This window comes from Chrysochloris asiatica, unplaced genomic scaffold, assembly GCF_000296735.1.
Source record: "Chrysochloris asiatica unplaced genomic scaffold, ChrAsi1.0 scaffold00004, whole genome shotgun sequence".
Classification (NCBI taxonomy): Eukaryota; Metazoa; Chordata; class Mammalia; order Afrosoricida; family Chrysochloridae; genus Chrysochloris; species Chrysochloris asiatica.
Window position 1 is genome coordinate 12,159,802 of NW_006408522.1, and position 21,979 is coordinate 12,181,780.

The window sequence follows — 21,979 nt, forward strand, 5'->3', positions numbered from 1 at the left end:
TGGGGAGAAATGGGGTAAAGGCAGCAATGAAGCGGCGAGCTAAGCCTCACAATATTCAGAGGGCTTCTGTGGACCTGGTTGGCAAGCAGTGCTAGGAGACCTGAGGACTCCTGGGCCCAGAGTCAGTGACGTGGCCACAGAGGACTCATGTCGAGAATGGAGCTGCCGGCTGATGGGAAGAGAGGGCTTGTGCGCAAGAACACCCACACTTGCAGATGACACCCACGTGACCGGGACTGGATGACTGGATGATTAGAGCTCAACCAGGAGAAGAAGAAGGGGGGTGGGGAGTGGAAAGAAGATTGAACTGATCCAAGCTGATGGAAAAAAAAAAGGGGGGGAGTGATTAATCTTACAGTCCAGAAAGAGGACCCTAGGACCATCAAGAGAGAAGCACACAAGCAGAGTGCAGGACCTTATCCAGAGAAGCAGCAGTGCCAGAGATGGGAGGCAGAGATGGGGGCATGGAGGGGGGCGCTGAGGACTCTAGATTCATCAACTAAGAAGAGAAGGACTAAGAACTGGTGGCCAGGAGCAGACTTGCAGAATGTGCCCTTAGGAGATGTAAATTATTATATATGCCTGAGTGGGGAAAAAAAAATAAAGATAATGGTTACAGCTGTTCAGTGCTCTGGAGCAGTGTTTCTCCAGCTCTTTGACTTCAGAAACACTTGGTTGTTGTTAAGTGCCATCTAGTTGGTCCCAATCATAGTGACCCTGTATAAGGTTTCCGAGGAGCAGATGGCACATTTGAACCACTGGCCTTGTGGTTAGCAATCCAGTGCTTTTTTTACAACACCATACCAGCACTCTCAAAACCCCTTTACATACTTAAAATCTGAGGATCTCTAAAGAGCTTTTATTAAATTAATTATATATGTCAATAGTTAACACATTAGAAAGTAAAACTGATAAAACCCATTAAAATAAATCAACTTATTAACAGCAACAATAAATCTATTACATGTTAATATAATTTCTTTTCGGCTTAAAAAAGCTTGATTTTCATAACTTTCTGTATTCAATCAGCTGTGATATGTTGTGCTGGTTAATTATAAGAAAATCTAGCATCACTCAAATCCATAATTAAAAGGGAAAGAATATTTTTAATAGTCTTTTAAGGTAAGTGTGGAGTCCTGGTGTAGTGCTGTGGGCTAATGCTTCAGACTGCAAAGTCGTTTGAACTGCAAGGTCGGTGGTTCAAGCTCACCAGCTGCTCCTTGGAAACCCTATACAGGATCGCTATGGGTCGTAATCAACTTGAGGACACTTAACAACAAGATAAATGTAGATGTTATTCCTTTCTAATTCTACCCCAAAGCTTGACAAGTATACTTTCATAACGGTTAGTTGCAATTTGAAATCTGAAACCACAAAATGAAATTTTTCAAACCATTTCATTAAAAATTCATCTATCTCTACAATACAACTATATGTTGCTTCCTGTCTATAGCAAAGGAAAGTACAGGAAACCAAAGACTCAAGAAAGCCATTACTCTACAGGACTGACTAATGGCACACACACACCACAGCACTCTCTACCTTGAAAACAGAAGAACTAGACAGTGCCTGGTTACCACTACCAATTGCTCTGAACAGGGATACAATAAAAGGTCCCTGTTAGAATAGGAGGAAAATGTAAAACAAAACTCAAATTCATAAAAAAGATCAGACTTATTGAACTGATAAGAGACTAGAAGAACACTGATATTATCACCCTAAGACAACCTTTTTAACCAAGAACTAAAGTCACTCCAGAGGTCACCTATCAGCCAAATAATAGACCGACCTAAAAATAAACAATAATACCAGCAAAGAGTGCACACCTTTGAACAATCAACTGTGCAAAACCAAACAGGCACAGTATTGGCCCTAAAGCAAAGATGGGAAGGCAAGGAAGGGAAGGGAACCAGGAGGGATGGAAGGGAGGAAGGCAGGATAGAAATGGGGAAAGTGCTAACACATTGTAGGGATAACAACCAACGTCCTGGAAAAAATGTGTGTGTAAACTGTTGAAAGTTTACATAAATTTTCATAAATTTTCATCTAAAACACAGTAAAACAGCCCCACTCTCCCAAAAAATATCCATTGCTCTGCTGTGCACTTCAAATGGATTTTTTCATCCAAGTATGACTTTGTACTATTAAGCATTGGTCATTTAAAAAATATTGGTTCACTGAATAATAACCATCTCCCAAACACTGATATTATTAGAATAAGCTATTGTTGTTAAGTGCTACTGAGTCAGATCCACCTCATAGCAGTCCTGTGTAGGGTTCAAAAACAACAAATAAATTATATTCATTAACAATACCACAGATTTCATCAAAAAATTCTTGAGATGTTATCAAGTACACATTGGCAGTTATGTTTTCCACAATTCTAATTTGCTTGAAAGCTTGAATTTTACCACTGGAAATAAAATTCTGATAGTTGTTATCTTTGAGGCTAATAAGCTCACTTCATTTACTTTTGAGAAAATATCTGCTCATACTCAAGCTTAAAGAACTATAGTTTTCTATTATTTCAAGTGAAAACAGTGTTCCATCAAAAAATTATTGTTTGATGTTAAGTGCCGTGGAGTCAATTCCAACCCATAGAACCCCTGTATAGGGTTTTTGAGGAGCAAATGGTGAACTTGAACCACCGACCTTGCAATTCAAATGGCTTTGCAGTCTGGCACATCAAAAAATTAGGAACATATTAATTCAAAACTTAAAAATAATTCATAATATTACCTAGAAAAATACTTATAATAAGAAGTTTAACAGAAAAACAAAATATGCACAGATGACAGAATGGAAGCAAATTATACCACAAACCAACAGTGACTGCCTAGGGTATTATGACTGTGTTTCCACCTATAAATGGAATTTTATCATACAGTTTTTAAATATTTTAAAAGCTACTTTAAAAGAAACAATATTTCCTTCATATCAAAATGTCTCTGACTTAGTTATACCAGTTAAATGTGTAAACCTTAAGTGTTTAGACAACAAAGTAATTAAATCCTCCATTTAAAAAGAAAAAGAACCACTTACTGATATTTTTCTTACTGTACTTTGTACAATCACAATGAAGACCCAATTTGAACATCAATTCATTATTTGAGGGCGAGTGGGGTGGGGAGCACAGAAGAATAAAATAGTTGCTTTAAGGGAAATATAACAAATTGTGGAATCTTACATGATTACTTCATATACAAATAAAATATGCATAGAAATTAAAGTCCCAGACATCGTGATCATTGTCCACAAAGGCAAGGTTCTAAATTCTACTTTGGTAAGTAGCACCTGGTATCTTAAAAGCTAATGAGCGGCCATCTAAGGTGCAACTATTGGTCTCTCCACAAGCAGACGAAAGAAGAGTGATGAGAACTGAAGAGGCTTGGAGTTAATGAGCCCAATGGACTAATAGAACATGTAATTAACAGTGTCTATGTCTCTGAGACCAAAAAAACTAGGCAGTGCCCAGCTATCACTATGAACTGCTCTGAAAGAAATCACATTAGAAGGTGATAGAGCAGCAGAAAATGTGAAACAAAACTCAAAATTATAAAAAGAAAAGAAAAGACCAGGCTTACTGGTCAGAAAGTGACTGGGGGAATCTGAAACTGTGGCCCTAAACCACCCTTCCTGTCTGGAAAGGAACTCACCCTTGTAGCCAATTTTCAGCCAAGCAGTAGACAGGTAGGTATATAGGGAGGACACCACCACTAGTAAGATATGCTAACCATGGAACACTCAGTAGTTCAAAATCAAAAGTTTAACATTACCTAAGGCCAAAGTTGAGAAGGGACAGGAAGGTGGGTGGAATGTAAATAGAAACCACAGGGAGGAAGTGAAGTGGGGTAACTGTTGTTGCAAGAATGGGATTGCAATTACTGAGATGAAACAAAGTATATGATTTGTTAAATGTCCAACTGATGATCTCTTGTGCAAACCTTCTTCACTCAAGTCACAAATATAAGTTTAAAAAAATAAATTAAAGCCCTGTTGTGGCACTAGAGGATAAGCACTGGACTACTAAACTGCAAGATCAGCAGTTCAAACCCACCAGCCACTATAAAGAGTTGCTACAAATCAGAACCGACTGGACAACATACAATAATCAAAAGCAAATTTAGTCTGTTTCACAGAGGATGTCCAAATGATGGAAAGAGATTACTCCTAAATATAACTATTAAGTACCACTGAGTCAGTTCCAACTCAGAGCAACCCTACATAGGGTTTCCAAGGAGCAGCTTATAGTTCAAATCGACCTTGTGGTCCAGTGCTTATCCTACAGCACCTACCAAGACATATATATTTATGTTTATAAATATATGTTTGTTGTTGTTAAGTGCCATCAAGTCAATTCCAACCAATAATGACCCTGTATGAGGTTCCCGAGAAGCCGCTGGTGAGTTTGAACCACCGACCTTGAGGTTCAAACAGACCTTACAGTCGGCACATTATCCTGCAGCACCACAACAGGGCTTCATATATATAATCAGGTACCCATAAAGCAAATTGAATTCTCCACTAAAAGGAACCATGGCTCCTTGGACAAACAGCTGATTCCAGAGTTGAGACAAGGAAGATACACGATGAGCTTGGGACAGAGAGGTATAAAAGCCAGCAGGATGAGGCTCCCACTGGCCAAAACAGGGACGATTTGAGCATCAAAATAAATAAAGGATTATAATCTATTGAATAAAACAAAAAGTACATGAGTCCATATTGCTAACAGACAAATGGATGCATCTCCTTTACAACAGAATGCCTACTGATAAGGTGGAGGGTTGGAGTAGTTAGAAAATATCATTTTGTAAGAGTTCAGTGCAGAAATTTATGTCTAACAAAGAAACTAGCAACACCACAAAAACTAAAAACAAACAGAGCAAAGTGACAGCAATCAATTCAGATTGTTGCTGTTGTTTTTAGGTGCTGCAGAATCGGTTCTGAGTCATAGCAACCCTATGCACAACAGAATGAAACACTGCCAGGTCCTGTGCCAACCTTACCATTGTTGCTATGCCTGCTGTGCCAATCAATGTCACTGGGGGTCTTCCCACTTTTCGCTAACCCTCCACTTTCCCAAGCATTATGTCCTTTTCCAGGGACCTTATCAATAATTAAACCCAGAGGGGAAAGTTGGATGAGGAGCTGGAATGTCTGATGAGGAGCAAAATACTTGCACATTTCAAAATTATTCCCACGGACTGCCTATTAGTTACACAGCGAAAAATAACAACTATACAGAAGAGAAACTAGACATACCTCTGCCAGAAAATTAAAATGAACATCACCAAAGAATGGCAGAGAGACTAGCATCAAGCCTCTAAATCCCTGGAAAGCACATAAAAACGCTGGCTGGGGATACTTAGCTGCTTAGATACTGTTTCAGAGTAAAACAAACTAAAGAGATGTGACAACTAATTGCAATCTGTAATCCTGGATTTTATCCTATACCATTGTTGTTAAGTGCCACTGAGTTGGTTCCAACTCATATCAACCCTGTATATGGTTTCTGAGGAGCGGCTGGTGAGTTTGAACCATCAACCTTGTGGTTCAAACTAACCTTGCCGTCTAGTGCTTATTCTTCAGCATCACACCAGGACTCCAGAGCCTATACTAACGGTGCAGGAAATGCTATAAAGGGACAAATGCTATTATTGAGACGGTAGTGATGGTAGGGGTGTGCTGTGGAGTCGGTCCCAACTCATAGTGGCCCCATAAGGGTTTCCGAGACTGTAATCCTTAACGGGAGCAGAAAGTCTCATTTTGCTCCCACAGAATGGCTGGTAGTTTCATTCAAACTGCTGACCTTGAGGTTATCAGCCCTACTCATAACTACTACGCTCACAAAAATGGAATATGGGCTATTGATTAGGCAATCAAGTACCTGAATTTGGTAACTCTACTATGAATCCCAAAAAGCTACCCTGCAGGAGAAAGATGTGGCATTCTGCTCCTGTGCAGACATGCAGTTTTAAAAACCTTTGTTCTCCCATATAAACTATCACATAACTCACAATACAACATAAAAAAATAAAAATAAAAGATTATACTGGAACTTTAGTGGGCAGTGAGTTTATATTAACAGGAAGAACAACTCAGTATGCAAGGGAGAAAGGTTGCACAACTCAAATAATGTAATCATTGTACATGTAGGAATGGTGGAATTGGTGTGTGTTTTTCTGTGCATATTTTCAACAGGATAATTTTTTAAAAATTAAAACAAAAAAAAAACTTATGGGACAATTCTATTCTGTCCTATGGGGTCACCAGAATCAGAATCAACTTGATGGTAAAGGATTTGGGCTTTTTGTACTATGATAATAAAGGGTACTGCAAGCAGTCAGAAACTGACCTACAGGTTGGTGATTCAAATCCACACAGCAGAGCCACCAAAGAAAAGTGTAGAGTGATTACTTCCATAAAGATTACAGCAAAGAAACCCCTCTGAAGCAGTTGTACTCTGTAACAAATGGGGCAGCCATGAGTCCGAATCAACACAACAGCAGCAGGCTTGGTATTCTGTTTCACTGTGATAATGCGAGAAATACAACATACAGTGAATATCTAGAGGCATAATGCATATCATTTAATGTCAAATGATTCAGTAAAGACAAAATGAAAAAGCAAATGCAATGAAATGTTTCAAATTGATGAATCTGAATATAATATTTAAGAGTTTTTCTGGACTAATTTTTTAACTTTTTTACATTTTAAATTATTTCAAAATAGCAGCTTAAATAAAGGAAACTGGGATGTCAAGAGATGGTAAAAACAAGTGATTATTCTAATGTCCTATAGCACATATGAATAAGGGAAATGATCAACAGCGACTCAGAATGGCACACAGTCCCAGTTAAATTTCTTAAATTTTCAATTCCCTAGCAGAGGAAATTATTTCTCAAGTATCTAAACTATTTAAATTATTTCTCTATATTCTCAAGATACAAAATATTACACACAGAAAATGAACACATATAAGTATCATGTGAGCATGGTCCATACACTGAGAGACTCTCCTTCCTCCAACAAACTATGAACTCCTCATAAGTAGACTGTAATATTCTGCTCTTTGCTGTTAACTACAGCATTGGCACAGTGCCTGAAAAATAGTAGGCACTCATTTTTTAATAAATACTAAACATTTAGCAAGAGAAACAAAATACTGTATTTTATCAAAATTGGGAGAAAGTACGGAAAAGAGAGAAAACATCTAAAAATGACACTTCTATACATTATTAAATGTTTTTAAATAGAATATTATTAAGATCTTTATAACCATCACTCCAAAGTACAATTATCAATATTGTTGCCATACATCTCCGCCCTTTGTTTTGGAGGGTGGGGGCACTAAATTTTAAAATACAACAGATACAATTTATCCTCATTTCTCAGTCTCCATCTCCGAGATTTTCTTACATAAACACAATGCCATTATAAACAAAATTATTAATGCCTTGATACTATATAATGCCCATCCACATAGTTCTCTCAACTGCTTAAAAATGACTTTTTACAGTTGGTTTCTTTGAGTTAGGATTTAAATTAAGCGAACACATTACATTCGGTTACAACAGGTAAGATAGTTTCAATCTTTTCACACTATCAGCAATTACAAGGAGCTGTAGTGTGCTATAGGAAAAGCACTGGACTGCTAAACTCAAGGTCAGTAGTTCAAACCCAGCAGCTACTCCTCAGGAGAAAAATAAGCCTTTCTGCTCCCATAAAGATTTACAGCCGTGGAAAATCCATATAGGATTGCTGTGAGTCAGAATCAACTGATGGCAGTGGGTTTATCAGCAATTAAGAAAAAGTCTAACAGACAAACCAAATAAATTTACACTACAGATTCTCCAGAATCAAATTCAATATAATGCACTTGCTGTTCCCTGTCAACAGCATTCTTCTTGCAGAATGACTCTGTGGCTAGTTTGTTCTAGTCACTGAGATATTAAATCAAATACTGCCTTCTAAAACAAGAAGTCTCCTATGATAGAGCCCCACTTCCATATAGTGTCTATTACATTGTCATGTTTTATTTTCTTCATGGGACGTAATACTATCTCAAACTATTATGTTTCAGACTATTTGTCTTTCCCCAGTACAATACACACTCTGTGAAGGCAGAGTACCTTCTTCACTACTGAATCCCAAGGACAAAGAACAGTGCCTACAACATGAGGCATTCAATAAATACTTACCGAACGACTGAGAAAAGCAATGCAGTACATACACCTCTATTTAAGGAGCTCTGGTAGTGTAGTGGTTACGAATCAGGCTGTGAACCTCAGGGACAGCAGTTCAAAACCACCAGCTGTTCCACAGAAGAAAGATGAGGCTTTCTGTTTCCGTAAAGATTTACAGCCTTGGAAAACTTGTACAGGGTCACTATGAGTCGGAACCAACTCCACAGCACATAATAACAACAAAACACCTCTATTTAAAATTTAGGTTCGGTTTAAGTATTTGTTTTAAAACATTTGTACCTTAGTCCTTAGGCAATGGTACAAACCAAGTACAAGTGGAAACCTGAGCAGGCTGTTACCAAGAATCTGTAGGATGCAAGAGAGAAAAAACGAGGTATAATAAGAGAGCCAATGCAATTCTGGACTTCTAATAAACCATGATTACAGATTTCTGAAAGGAAAACAAATTATTCAGGTGGTATTAAAGAATGTCACCAAAAGTAATGAAAAGTTTCATTTTTAGTACCTTATGAAGTCTACTAAATCATGAGTTTTAACACAGACACGCACACGCACAAAGTACTGATGTAGCACTGTAGGATAAGCATTGGACAGTAAGGTTGTTTTGAATTGCAAGGTAAGCAGTTCAAACTCACCAGCCACTCTTTGGAAACCCTATACAGGGTCACTATGTGTTGGAAATGACCCAAAGGCACCTAACAACAACATTTTTTTTTCTGGTATTGAGTCCAACCACAAGTTCAATGGTTCAAATTTATCAGTCACTCCTCAGAAAACTTACAAAGAGTGATTATGAGTCACAACTGACTCCACAGCACTTAACAATAACTATGTAGCGTAGTGGTTACGAATCGGGCTGTGAACCTCACAGTCAGCAATTTGAAACTACCAGCTGTTCTGCGGGAGAAAGATGAGGTTTTCTGCTCCCGTAAAGATTTATAGCCTTGGAAACCCTGTACAGGGTTGCTAAGAGTTGGAACCAACTCCGTGGCACATAACAACAACAACAATGTATTATATGTTGTTATTGTGGAGTGCCATCGAGTTGGTTCCGACTCATAGCAACCTGAATAGGGTTTCCAAGAAGCGACTGGTGAGTTTGAACTGCCAAACTTGCAGTTGAAACCAACCTTGTGGTCCAGTGCATTATCCTACAATGCCGCACCAGGACTCCATATATGATATATAAAGAAATTTATACTTTCTGTATAGCACTTCTTTATGGAAATCTGATCATGGTGAATAACACAATGAATACTAACATTAACAAAAAATACAAATCATTAAATTTGGGTTATAGAGGAAACCAGAAATGTCTATCCCAAACTTTTCATTTAACAGTTGAAAGCTACCTGAACCCAGGCAGAATTAAGGTACCAGACCTAATGAATAGCAACCACAGCTAAATTTAAGTTTCTATTTTCTATCTCTAGCCCTATATTCTTTCATAAGACAATGCACCCCTCAGAAGGTTAGTATCGTTATGTTACGTGCACTGGAGTAAGTTCCACTCATGTTAACCCTGTGTAGGGCTTCCAAACAGGGGCTGGTAGGCTTCAACTGCTGACTTTGCAGTTAGCAGTCCAGAGCTTATCCTACAGAGCCACACCAGGACTCCAAAATCAAGTTATAACATATTTTAATTACTGTTGTTTCTTAAGGCTTTTTTACCTCTGAAGTCCCAGCACACAACAGAAAAAAAGTTAAATTGAGGTCATATATATAATTAATTATGCCTTCAATAGAGCATGATACAGAAACCCCTTTCTGACAAATTAATAAAACATCTAAAATATAATTGGCTTGATTCAATTCGTTGAAAATTTAAAGTGAAAACAATTCTATTTAGAAATTGTTGTTGTTAAGTGCCACGGAGTCAGTTCCGACTCATAGGGACCCTGTACATGGTTTCCGAAGCTATAAATCTTTAAGGGAGTAGAAAGCCTCATCTTTCTCCTGCGGAACAGCTGGTAGTTTCGAACTGCTGACCTTGAGGTTTTCAGTCTGATTCGTAATCACTACACTACCACAGCTGACAATCCCGTTGCTGCTTGTAAATTACTGTTCTCTTGTTTTAAACATCACTATAGCTGTTTCTCAATTATTTGTAGAAATGGATAGATTTAATACTAAAATGAAATTAACCAAATCTAGAAATTTCAAGGTTGTTGTTGTTGTTAAGTGCCGTCGAGTCGGTTCCGACCTATAGCGACCCTGTACAGGGTTTCCGAGGGTGTAAATCTTTACGGGAGTAGAAAGCCTCATCTTTCTCCCACGGAGCAGCTGGTAGTTTCGAACCGCTGACCCCAAGGTTCACAGCCCGATTCGTAACCACTACACTTTCGTACTATATTGAATTTTCCACCAAAATGAATTTTTTATTACACCTTTCGTCAAGAATCAACATTATTTCTAGTGAAAGAACTAACAAATGGCCAACAAATACGAAACAAAAGGTGAAAAAAAGTAACATGAGACAAAGAATTCACACATATAAGAACATTAACAGACTACTCTACCAACTTCTTCCTACAGTATTGCTCAGACCAATTCATAAACAACCTCACCAGTTCTTAGAATATTACAGGGAATGTTAGGTGGCAAAGTGAGCAAGAGAAAAATGATAAAGTCATTGGTCCAAGGTTAAATGGCAACAACGGAGACACAAATAAGAATTCAAGGTTTTGAAAAAACTCCAATCCAAGATTCTTTTCAAAGTAAAAGGTCTTCTTTCTCATCTCATGTTTTGTCTCATAAACGTAACCAAATTTCAGCTTTATATTGACATGACATTTTTTACTAAAAAATATATAAATTTACCTGTCCGTTCTATGTAATATCAAAATCACACTCTAACACTTCTAATCAGACACACAACACACACACACATGAAAGAAAGAAATGGAACCTATGCTTTTCTTCTTCTCAGTCTGTTCTTAATGGTTCGATCGGTTCTTTAAATAAGAATACTAAAGATAAAATACCAAATAAAATAACGTTTGAATTCAGGCAGATTCAAAAGCTCTAAGAACTCTGTAAAATGAAGCCTATGTCAGCTGGCATCTTACTACTCAGGAGAGTTCTAAATTCATACTGCACATAAATCAAGAAACAGGAAAGATTACAATACAATAGTCACCCCACACTACAAACACCAACAAATTAAATGAATACCTATACTTCCTGGCTTTTTTTTTATATTAAAACTTACACTTGGCTAAGAAACATCTGCAAAGGTGTTCATCTATTTAAGAGCTATCGTGGCAAATCCCTTATTCTGCAGTTACAGAAGTGATATATCCCTAACAGCACTGCCACTAACTCTTGTAAATTATCTAAGGTCAAAAATTTAAATACTAAGCTTCGTTTTTAATGACTAACACAAACAACTCTATACAAAATCTTACAACATCTGACGCGTTATTTCTGGTGTTCCGCGGACTTCGTTTCCTTGATCACATAAGGCAACTCCCTAACCGTCAGGGTTGACTGAACGCGCTCCAACTCCCCCGACCCAGTTACCTTCATCTCTCCATTGTCAAATCGCACTCCCACGCCTCAGCCCCCATCCTAAGACTTCAGGGAGAGTCGAAAACGGTAAAGAAATCCCCTCACCCACACTCCCGCACTCCGAGGTGTGGGTGTGTCTATAGGCAGAGGCTTTGCCCGAACACAATTAGATCTTCGGCAGAGATCCAGACCCTAAATCACTACCGAAGCAGCAACAACCCGCCGGTCGACGACCCCAGCCTTCCCCCGCCGCAGCCCTTCCTCTTTCTCCCCTTCTGGCCGGCCCCTCCCCCGTTTCGCGCACGCGCGGCCTCCAATCTATCCCCTCCCCCCTAGCCCCCTCACCTTTATCATCAGCCACCCTCTTCCCAGGGTCCGGGAATCACTGACCCAGGAAGCAAGACGAGAGATGTAAGTGGGAATGGGGATGCGTCGAGAACCAGAGATCTGCGCCTCAGATCTCGGCCTAATAGGCCCCTATAGTCAAGAGCAGCGTCTGTCACCGCCACAAACACTGTACGAGAAGCAGCGCCTAGACTCGGCCCAGTCAACCCGGCTTGGATTCAAAATGCCTAATTTGGTCCCAGAGGAACTCTTTCTCCGAAGCTGCGAACGTTTTTATGCTGCGCACTCGGAGAACCTCCAGTGCTACAGCTCTCCGGCCGCCGCCGCCGCCGCCACCGCCGATCCAGTCCTTCCCCTACCGAGCGAGCACGACACTTGAGATGCTTTACGACAGTTCGGAAAGTGAGAAAGCGCAGTAGCTTTCACGCCTCCATTAACATTTGTTTTATTTCTGCGCTTGCTCAGATTCTTCCTTCTCCCTGTTACGCCCCCTCTTTTTTGCCCCACCCCTTTGTCCTCACTTTTTCAGTGTTGCATTTACCAATCGGTGTTACAAAGATCATTATTTTCTTTCACGCTTATCCGTTCAATATTCAAGTAAAATTCTGAATACATATTAGCTAATTTTTCGTAACTAAAAATTACAACTAGACACAAAATTGCTATGTATGTACTTGCGATACACTTAAGTGAAAACATCCTGGTTTGATGTCTTTCAGAACAAATGATAACCAAATCATATGTGCTAGTAACAAAGATCGCTGTAACTCACTGTTAAAATGAATTTGCTAACGGGATCAAATAATGTTGTTGTTAAGTGCCATTGAGTCTATTCCAACCCATAACGACCCTGTACAGAGTTTCCAAGGAGCAGCTGGTGAGCTTGAACCACCGACCTTGCAGTTCAAATGACTGCTGTCTGAGGCATTAGCCCACAGCGCCACACTAGGACTCCTGGCCAGATAATAAGTGGTAATAAATATCCTGGGAACCCTGGCTGTACAATCACATGTTGTTGTTGTTAAATGCCTTGGAGTCAGGTCCGTTTCCTAGCGACACAATATAAAGTTTCCCAGGGTTTGAACCGCCAACCTTGCCGTTAGCAGTCCACTGCTTATTCTACAGTGCCACAATCACATAAGCCTTCTTAATTATTTTATAAAACTCAATGTGTAGCAAATGCTCCTTTATTTTTCTCGGAGATTTAGAGTCAATCACACAGACTTTAAAATCCTAGTAATACCACACAGGAGTACTGGTTTGGCGCTGTGGAATAAAGCTCTGGATCGCAAGGTCGGTTTGAACCACAAGGTTGGAGGTTCAAACTCACCAGCTGCTCCTTGGAAACCTATTTGCTATGCGTCAGAACCAACATGACGGCGCTAAACCACAAGAACAATACCACACAACAGGCCTGGTGTGGTGCTGTAAGGACAGGACTACAAGGTTGGCAGTTCAAACCCATCAGCTGCTCCTTGAAAATCCTATAGAGGATTGCTATGAGTAGGAACCTATTCCACTGGCACTTAACAACAACAACAACATCCTTATTAAGGTGTAGTGGGTTAAGCATTAGAGTGCTAAGCTAAACGTCACAGTTCAACTCCACCAAATTCTCCATGGGAGAAAGATTGCTCTAGTACTGATTTACAAACTCAGAAACTACTTCCCTTCTGTCCTGTAAAACTCCATGTCAGTGAGTTTGGGGTTTTAACAATTGTTGGTTGCCCTTGAGTGACTGAATCACGGCAATCTCATGTTGTCAGAGAAGAACTGATCCCTAGGGTTTTCAAGGAAGTAGATCACCAAGCCTGTCTTCTAAGGTGCCTCTGGGTGGGTCCAAACAGCCAACCTTCTGGCTCGTAGTCAAGCACTTGACCATTTGTGCTAGCCAGAGACTCCTGTTTCTAATGTTGTTGTTGTAGTTAAGTGCTTGCCACTGAGTCAATTGTGACCCATAGCGATCCTATATAGGGTTTCCGAGGAGCAACTGGTGAGCTTGAACCGCCAATCTTGCTGTTCAAACAGGTTTGCAGTCTGGCACATTAACCCAGAGCGCCACACCAGGACTCACGTTTCTAATATTAACAATTAAAAGTTCAATAGATGTTAACTTTGCCACCAGTATTTTCCATTATCATGAATTTTATTGATTCATGTTCTCTGCAGTGTTCAGAGAGAATACTATATATATTTTTTTAATGCAGTTTAGTTAAAAAAGATCTGCCTTGAGCATTGGTGGTGGTGGTGTGCTGTTGAGTCACTTGCAACTCATAGCAACTGATAGATTCAAACTGCTGACCTTGTGGTTAACAGCCCAGCAGGTAATCACTAAGCTACCAGAGGGCTCCTTTGCCTTGAGCATTATGCTCTTTTTTAAACTATCTATAAGGGACTCCTGATGTGGCTCTATAGGATCAGCACTGGACTGAGAACCACGAGGTCGGCAGTTCAAACCCACCAGTTACTCCTGTTATTGTTAATTGCTTTCCAGTTGTTGGTTTTGACTCATAGTGATCATATAGCCTTTCCAAGGAGCAGCTAGTGAGTTTGAACCGCCGACTGTGTGGTTCAAACCAACCTTGCAATCCAGAACTTTATCCTACAAATCCACACCAGGTTCCCAGCTGCTCCTAGGAAACCCTATACTGGGTCGCTATGTGTCAGAACTGACTCAATGGGCACTTAACAATAATAAGGGATCAAGTGAGACTAGTAATTTGAGTGATTGGGTAGGAAACTTGGAGGGCAGTGAGTTTATATTAAAGAGGGCGAAACAACTCGGGGTAATCATTTTTACTGAATTGTATACTAAGAAACTGTTGTTGTTGTTGTTAAATGCCATCGAGTCGGTTCCGACCCATAGCGACCCTGTACAGGGTTTCCAAGGGTGTAAATCTTTACGGGAGTAGAAAGCCTGATCTTTCTCCCGCGGAGCAGCAGGTAGTTTCGAACCGCTGACCTTAAGGTTCACAGCCCGATTCGTAACCACTACGCTACCAGAGCTCCTGACATATATTTTGCTGTGTATATATATATTTTAGCAACAAAATAAATAAAATTTAAAAGAAAAAAGTAAACAAGGAGTTCCACATTGTGTGGGGAAACTAGACCATCCTGCTAGGTGCTTGCTTATGGTACTTATGTGCCATGGAGTCGGTTCTGACTCATAGCAACCTTGTACAGGGTATCCGGGGCTGTAATCTTTACGGGAGCAGATAAGCCTCATCTTTCTCCCGCAAACAGCTGGTAGTTTCGAACTGCTGACCTTAGGTTCTCAGCCCGATTCGTAACCACTACACTACCAGAGCTCCTATCCTGCTAGGAGTCTTTCTCAATCTTCCTATTTTCTCATTCTAAATATATGTGTTGTTGTTAAGTGCCATCAAGTCGGTTTCGACCCATAGAGACCCTGTATGAGGTTTCCAAGGAGCAGCTGGAGAGTTTGAACTGCTAATCTAGCGGTTCAAATGACTTTGCAGTCCAGCAAATTTACGCACAGTGCCACACCAGGACTCCCTAAATATATGTATGCATGGACTATTTTATCTACTCCCATAGTTTAGATTGCTATTGTCTCATGCATTCTCAAATGCATATTTCTAGCTCTAACCTTTCCTCTAAAGCTCTTGGTCTGTGTTCTCTAATATGGAAGACATTAGCTACATGTAGCTGTTGAGCACTTGAAACAGCTAGCAGAAATTGCGAAGTGATGTTAAGTGTAAAATAACACATCCAGTTTCAAAGATTCGATATGAAAAAAAGATTGTATAATATAAATATTTCGTTATTGAGATAATAGTTTGGATACTATATGATTAAATCAGTGGTTCTCAACTGGGGATGACTTTGCTACCCTTCAGGGGGCATTTGTCAATGGAGATATTTCTGATTGTTACAACTTAGAGGTAGGAAGGTGGCTAAGTATCCTACAACATCCCCATAAGACAGAATTAATTCTCCAGCCAATAGAGTTAATAGAACAGCTGTGAGAAGCCCTGAGTTAAAAATTATCAAAAGTAATTGCACCAATGGTAATTTTACTTCTTTTTTAAAATCTTTATTGTAGACTGGATGAAGGTCGATAAGGCAAATCATCTTTCCATTCAAAAATTTCTACACATTTTGTTTCATCTCACAGATTGCATTTCTTACAATGAACCATCACTTATCCCACTTCTGCACTGTTTTCTGTTTCCATTCCTTCCTCTTTCCTAACCCTTCAGAACTTTGTCCTTGGATAAATATTGCCCATTTGGTCACAATGGTTTATTATTCGAAAGTGTGCGTACCTCATAGTAATGTCTGTTGCTTGACTGAAAATTCAGTCAGGAGTTCATTTCCAGACCTGAAGGGTAACTATAAGCCATAGTCTTGGGGGTATTTTTACTTTTTCAATGTGGCTATTAGAAATATTTCTATTCTTATTTCTATTAGAAATGTCATTTCGCATTTAATGACTTACAAGCATCTCTAACACATCATGCCTAAAATAAAAAAATGTAGACATTTTATATTCACACCCCATCCATTTCAGTTTTCCTATCTTAGTCAAAACTAGAAGATTCTCTCTCTTCCTCACATCCTACCTCTAATCAATCAATGTTGTTGTTATTTGTTGTTAAGTGCTGTTGAGGCAGTTCCAACCCATAGCTATCCTATATAGGGTTTCTGAGGAGCAGCTGATGAGTTTGAACAGCAATCTTGTGGTTCCAACGGACCTTATGGTCCAGTGTTTATCCTATAGTACCATAATCAATAAATCTTATTCTTCCCCTAAATATCTTTCAGATTCACCCATTCCTTTGCATACTCTATACCAGTCCAGTTCTCAAGTATCTCATTTATTTATTTAACAAACATTTATTGAACACTGACTATATCTTAGACAGACGCCTAGATCGTGCTGTAAGATAAGCTCTGGACTTCTAACTGCAAGGTTGGAAGTTCAAGCCCACAAGCCACTCTTTGGAAACCCTAGACAAGATCACTATGAGGACGGCACTTAACAATTTAACATATGCTAGACATTGTACCAGGCACTTCAAGTACCATATACATGATCACTGCCAATCCCTAAAATCACATGATCATTGCAGTGATTTTAGGGATTCAGAAAGTAAATCCAGTATTTATACTACCATTTTAGAAGTTACAATGGTGTAACACTTGAATCAAAGTTAGAGGAGGTAAGAGTTAAACCAATTTTTCAAACAAGCTAAGATCCAAATCCTGCACTTGGAACCAAACCAAACCTGTTGCTACTGAGTCAGTTCTGACTCACGGTGACTCTATAGCAGCATGAAGCAAACTCCCTAATGACAAACTGGATGTGGAATGCTAGGGACTAGCGAGATGTGAGTGAAGACAACTTAGATAGGAAAGGATTTTGTTATTGTTAGTTGTTGAGTTGATTCTAACTCATGACCACCTCATGTGTACCAAGTAGAATTTCACAGTGGTTTTCTTTCTCTCTCTTTTTTTTTTTTTTTCATAGAATTTTCTCAGCTGCAACTTTCTAAGCAAATTTCTAGGCCTTATTTACAAGGCAAGGAGTCCTGGTGTGGCGCTGCGGGTTAATGCACCAGACTGCAAAGCTGTTTGAACTGCAAGGTTGGTGGTTCAAGCTTACCAGCTACTCCTCAGAAACCCTATACAGGGTCACTATGGGTCATAAATGACTCGACAGCACTTAACAACAACAATTTACAAGGCACCAATCTCTAAATGGGTTTGAATAACCACCAACTTTCCAGTTAGTACTCCAGCATTTGCCATTTGAGCTATGCAGGGGCTCCAAGAAAAGGATTAGGAAGATCATTTTTGCTAGAACAAAGAATTTTATACTCAAAATTATGGGAAGCCATCAAACAAAATCAATCAGAGGAGTAACAATTGTATTTGACTATTAGAAGAATACTTCAATACCTCAACAAGAAGAAAAATAATCCTATAAAAAAATGGGCAGAGGACATGAACAGACACTTCACCAAAGAGGACATTCAGGCAGCCAACAAACATATGAAGAAATGTGCACTATCATTAGCCATTTTTGTTGTTGTTGTTGTTGTTAAGAGAGATGTAAATCAAAACAACAGTGAAAAATAATCTTACTTTAGCAATAATAGCAAAATTAAAAAAACAAACAAACCATAAAGCCAAAGCTAGCAAGGTTGTGGAGAGACTGTGACCCTCCTATACTGATGGTTGTACCAGCACTGTGGAAGCCAGTATGGTGCTTTCCTAAAATGTTGTAAGTAGAAATGCCCAGAAATCCCTCTACTTGGTATATGTTGTTGCTATTGTTAAGTGCTGTCGAGTCGGTTCCAGCTCATAGCAACCCTGTAATGGATTTCCAAGGAGCAACTGTTGAGCTTGAACCACCAACCTTGTGGTTCAAACTGACCTTGTGGTCCAGTGCTTTCAGGACTTGGTATATATTTTCAAGAAATAAGAGCCGTGATATGAATAGATACATGCACACCCATGTTGATTGCAGCACTATTCACAATAGCAAAAAGATGGAGACAGCCTAAATTCCATCAACAGAAGAATGGTTAAACAAACTGTGGTACATATACACAATGGAATAGTATGCAATAATGAAGAATAATGACGAATCTTTAAAACACCTTACAACATGGATGAACTTGGGGGACATTATGCTGATTGAAATTGTTGTTGCTCTAGTTAAGTACTGTCAAGACAGTTCCAACTCATAGTAACCCTGTATAGGGTTTCTGAGGAGCAGCTGGTAGGTTTGAACTGCCGACCTTGTGGTTCACAGTTCAGTGTTTATCCTACAGGGCCACATCACAGGCGTCAATCACAAAAGGACAATTACTGTAGGAGAACACTGTTATAAAAAGTTAACAAAAGGTTTTATTGCTAAAAGAAACATTCTATAATGGTTACCGAGACAGAGTTGTGGGTGGAGGTGAGGGAGGGAATATTTCCATGTGCTAGAGGATAGACAGGTTCCTCATTAGCACAACTAAGTGTTCTAAAATACTCATTCTCTGCTATGCTGTCCATGAGGAATCTGTACATAGACGAAGAGGCAGTTACTTTACCGCAGAGAGGATTACAATCATTGTAATGAAGCAAAGTATATGATTTGTTGACTGTAAAACTGACAATCTACTCTGCAAACCTTCACTCAAAACTCACTATAAAAGATTAAAATTAAAAATGTGACTATTACAGACATCATATACTATTCTATATGCAGGGTAGAGTGGGGTTTGGAGAAGGGCAGTAGTAGAGGGAGACTCATTAGGTGGCAGGTGATGATGGTGTTCTCCTCCCTCACTGAGATGGTTTTAGGTGAGTGGTTGGGTGATGATGCCATTCAAGAAAGGCAAGGGGAGCAGAGGTTGAAGGTTGGGTGAAGGAGAAGATGGAGAGAAAGGAAATGATTACTTATTTTCTGGGCAAGTTTTGAGGTATCTAACATTTACGGTGTGATGCTGTTGGATAAGCACTTGGCCATAAAATCGGTTTGAACCTCAAGGTTGGCAGTTCAAACTCACCAGATACACCTCAGAAACCCTACACAGGGTTGTTATAAGTCAGAACCGACTTGATGGCACTTAACAATCACAACAACATTTGCCTAAAATGGAAATTTTAGTAGGCTGTTGGATATATGCATCTGGAGCTCAGGAGGGAAGTCTGAGATAAAAATAGATTATGGATCATAACTAATTGAGACTGTCACAACTGTAAAGATACAACTTTTGTAACAAAAACAGGGGAGTGGTTAATCTTACAGTCCAGAAACAGAGGACCCTAGAACCATAAAGGGAAAAGAGCATAAGCAAAATGTGGGACCTTATCCAGAGAAGCAGCAATGCCAGAGATGGAGGTAGAGATGGGGACATGGAGAAAGGGAGCAGCTGAGGACTCTAGATTCACGGGAAAAGAGGGACTGAGAGCTGGCGGCCAGGAGGCAGACATGTAGACTGTGCCCTTTGGTGGTTTAAATTATTATATATGCCGGAGTGTTTTTTAAAAAGAGCTAAAGTGAATAGAGAGAAATACTGTTAACTGATAGTACATGGAGGGGATTATAACCATTGTAATGAAACAAAGTATATGATTTGTTGAATGTAAAAGTGATGATCTGCCCTGTAAACTTTTACTCAAGTCACAACAAAAACTTTTTAATGAAAGAAAAAAAAATAGAATATGGACTCATCAATTTATAACAAGCAGCTGAAACAGCAATTTTGTTAAGGTCACCCAGAGTATAAGTGAGAGAAGACAGAAATCTGGGGATGTTTGATATTTGAAGAGTTGAAGAATGGGAGTGGAGCAAGATGGTACAGTACAGTAGGCAGATACACTGAGCAGAACCTCTGCAACAAAGACCTGGGAGAACAAATGTAATAGATCCAGATGGAGGTCCTGGAGCACTGAACTTCAGAAGATCCGGCAGACAGGTGGTCTGAGTGCTGACTGGAAGAGGAAGCTGAATAGGAGAAGCGAGAGAGAAAAATATCAGCTGGCGTAGAGTAGCACGGCCATCTTGATCTTCTGCAAGCAGCTGCCTATACAGCAGCCTGTGGGCACAGGGCCAGGCTGCAGGTGAGAGACAAGGGGGTGCAGTCTTCCCTTGTTCTCTTGCCCTCCTAGTAGCTGGGTGTGGCCAGTCCCACCATCACCAACACAGCGGTCAGTGGTACCCCTCCTGTGCAGCCTCTGCCTGGGGTCCTTAAGAGACACGTGGGCCCACCCTGAACTACACTGCAAACAGTGAACCAAGAACTTTGTTCAGACTTCCTTCCAATCTCTATCACAGCCACCAACAAACAGGTGGTGAGTGCGTGACAACACACCAACATACAACCATCAATTAAAATATAACGAAATCACAATTTTTGGAAAAAACCGACATTTTCAGCTTACACAAAGAAATAAGACAAAGTCCCTCAAACAATTGATCAAAATGTAAAATAAAAAAATATAATCCAGAAATGAAATCAAAACTATTTGATAAGGACTTTAAAATAATATTATTAAGGTAACTTGAACAAATTGATAGAAACATGGACGAAATCAAGGAAGAATTCAGGAAAACAATACAAGAACAAACCAACAAGATAATTGAAAAACCATACATAAACAGCAATTAGAAAGCTAGAAGATTAATAATAAGACTTCAGAAATAGATAATGCATTGAAAGGGCTAAATAGAATTGAATTAATGGAAAGCCAAGTCAGTGAGCTTCAAGACAAACCAGCACTCATCTTCAAAAAGGACAATTAATTTTTTTTTTAAATCTGGTACACTATCAAGAGAAATAAGTTATGTGTGATTAGAATTCCAGAACAGAAAGACACGTCAAACTATAGAGAAAACTACCTAAAAGTTGTTAGAAGGAAACTTTCCTAACTTGAAAGATGAGAAGATAGCCATTCAAGAAATTAAAAGAACTCCAAATCAGATACACCTCAAAAGAAAATCACCAAGACATATTATAGTCAAACTTTCCAAAACCCAAAAACAATGAAAAAATTCTGAGAGTAGGTCAGGGAAAAACAAGGAATTACCAAAAAGGAAAACCATTAAGACTAAGCTTTGATTTCTCAGCAGAAACCATGCAGGCAAAAAGACAATGGAATGACATACGTAAAACTCTTAAAGAAAAGAACTGCCAACCAAGAACCATATGCTCAGTACCATTTGTCCATCAAATATGATGGTGAAATTAGGACATTTCCAAATAAAAAGGAATTGAAAGAATTTACAAAGACCTGATCAACCTTACAAAAAATACTAAAAGGATTTCTCTGGACAAGGAACCAACAACAGCAGACAACAACCTGAGACTCACATATATGACAATATCACCCAGAATTCAAAGTAAAACAAACCTGTTGGTGGTTAAGTACCGTGGAGTCAGTTCTGACTC

The 21,979-nt window shown here is 39.3% G+C and overlaps 1 protein-coding gene across 3 annotated transcripts in view; it reads right to left on the reverse strand.

The window, feature by feature from the left end:
• RNF111 (ring finger protein 111) overlaps positions 1–12,438 on the reverse strand; it is a 153,317-nt gene extending 140,879 nt beyond the window's left edge. Inside the window, exon 1 of one of the 3 annotated variants that reach the window (XM_006831595.1) lies at positions 11,730–11,986. The gene's annotated coding sequence lies outside the window, so the exon portion shown is untranslated. Of the gene's footprint in view, positions 1–11,729; positions 11,987–12,062 lie in introns of those variants that run through there. The other 2 variants (XM_006831596.1, XM_006831597.1) reach the window with 2 other exon arrangements.
• Positions 12,439–21,979: the final 9,541 nt, after the last annotated feature.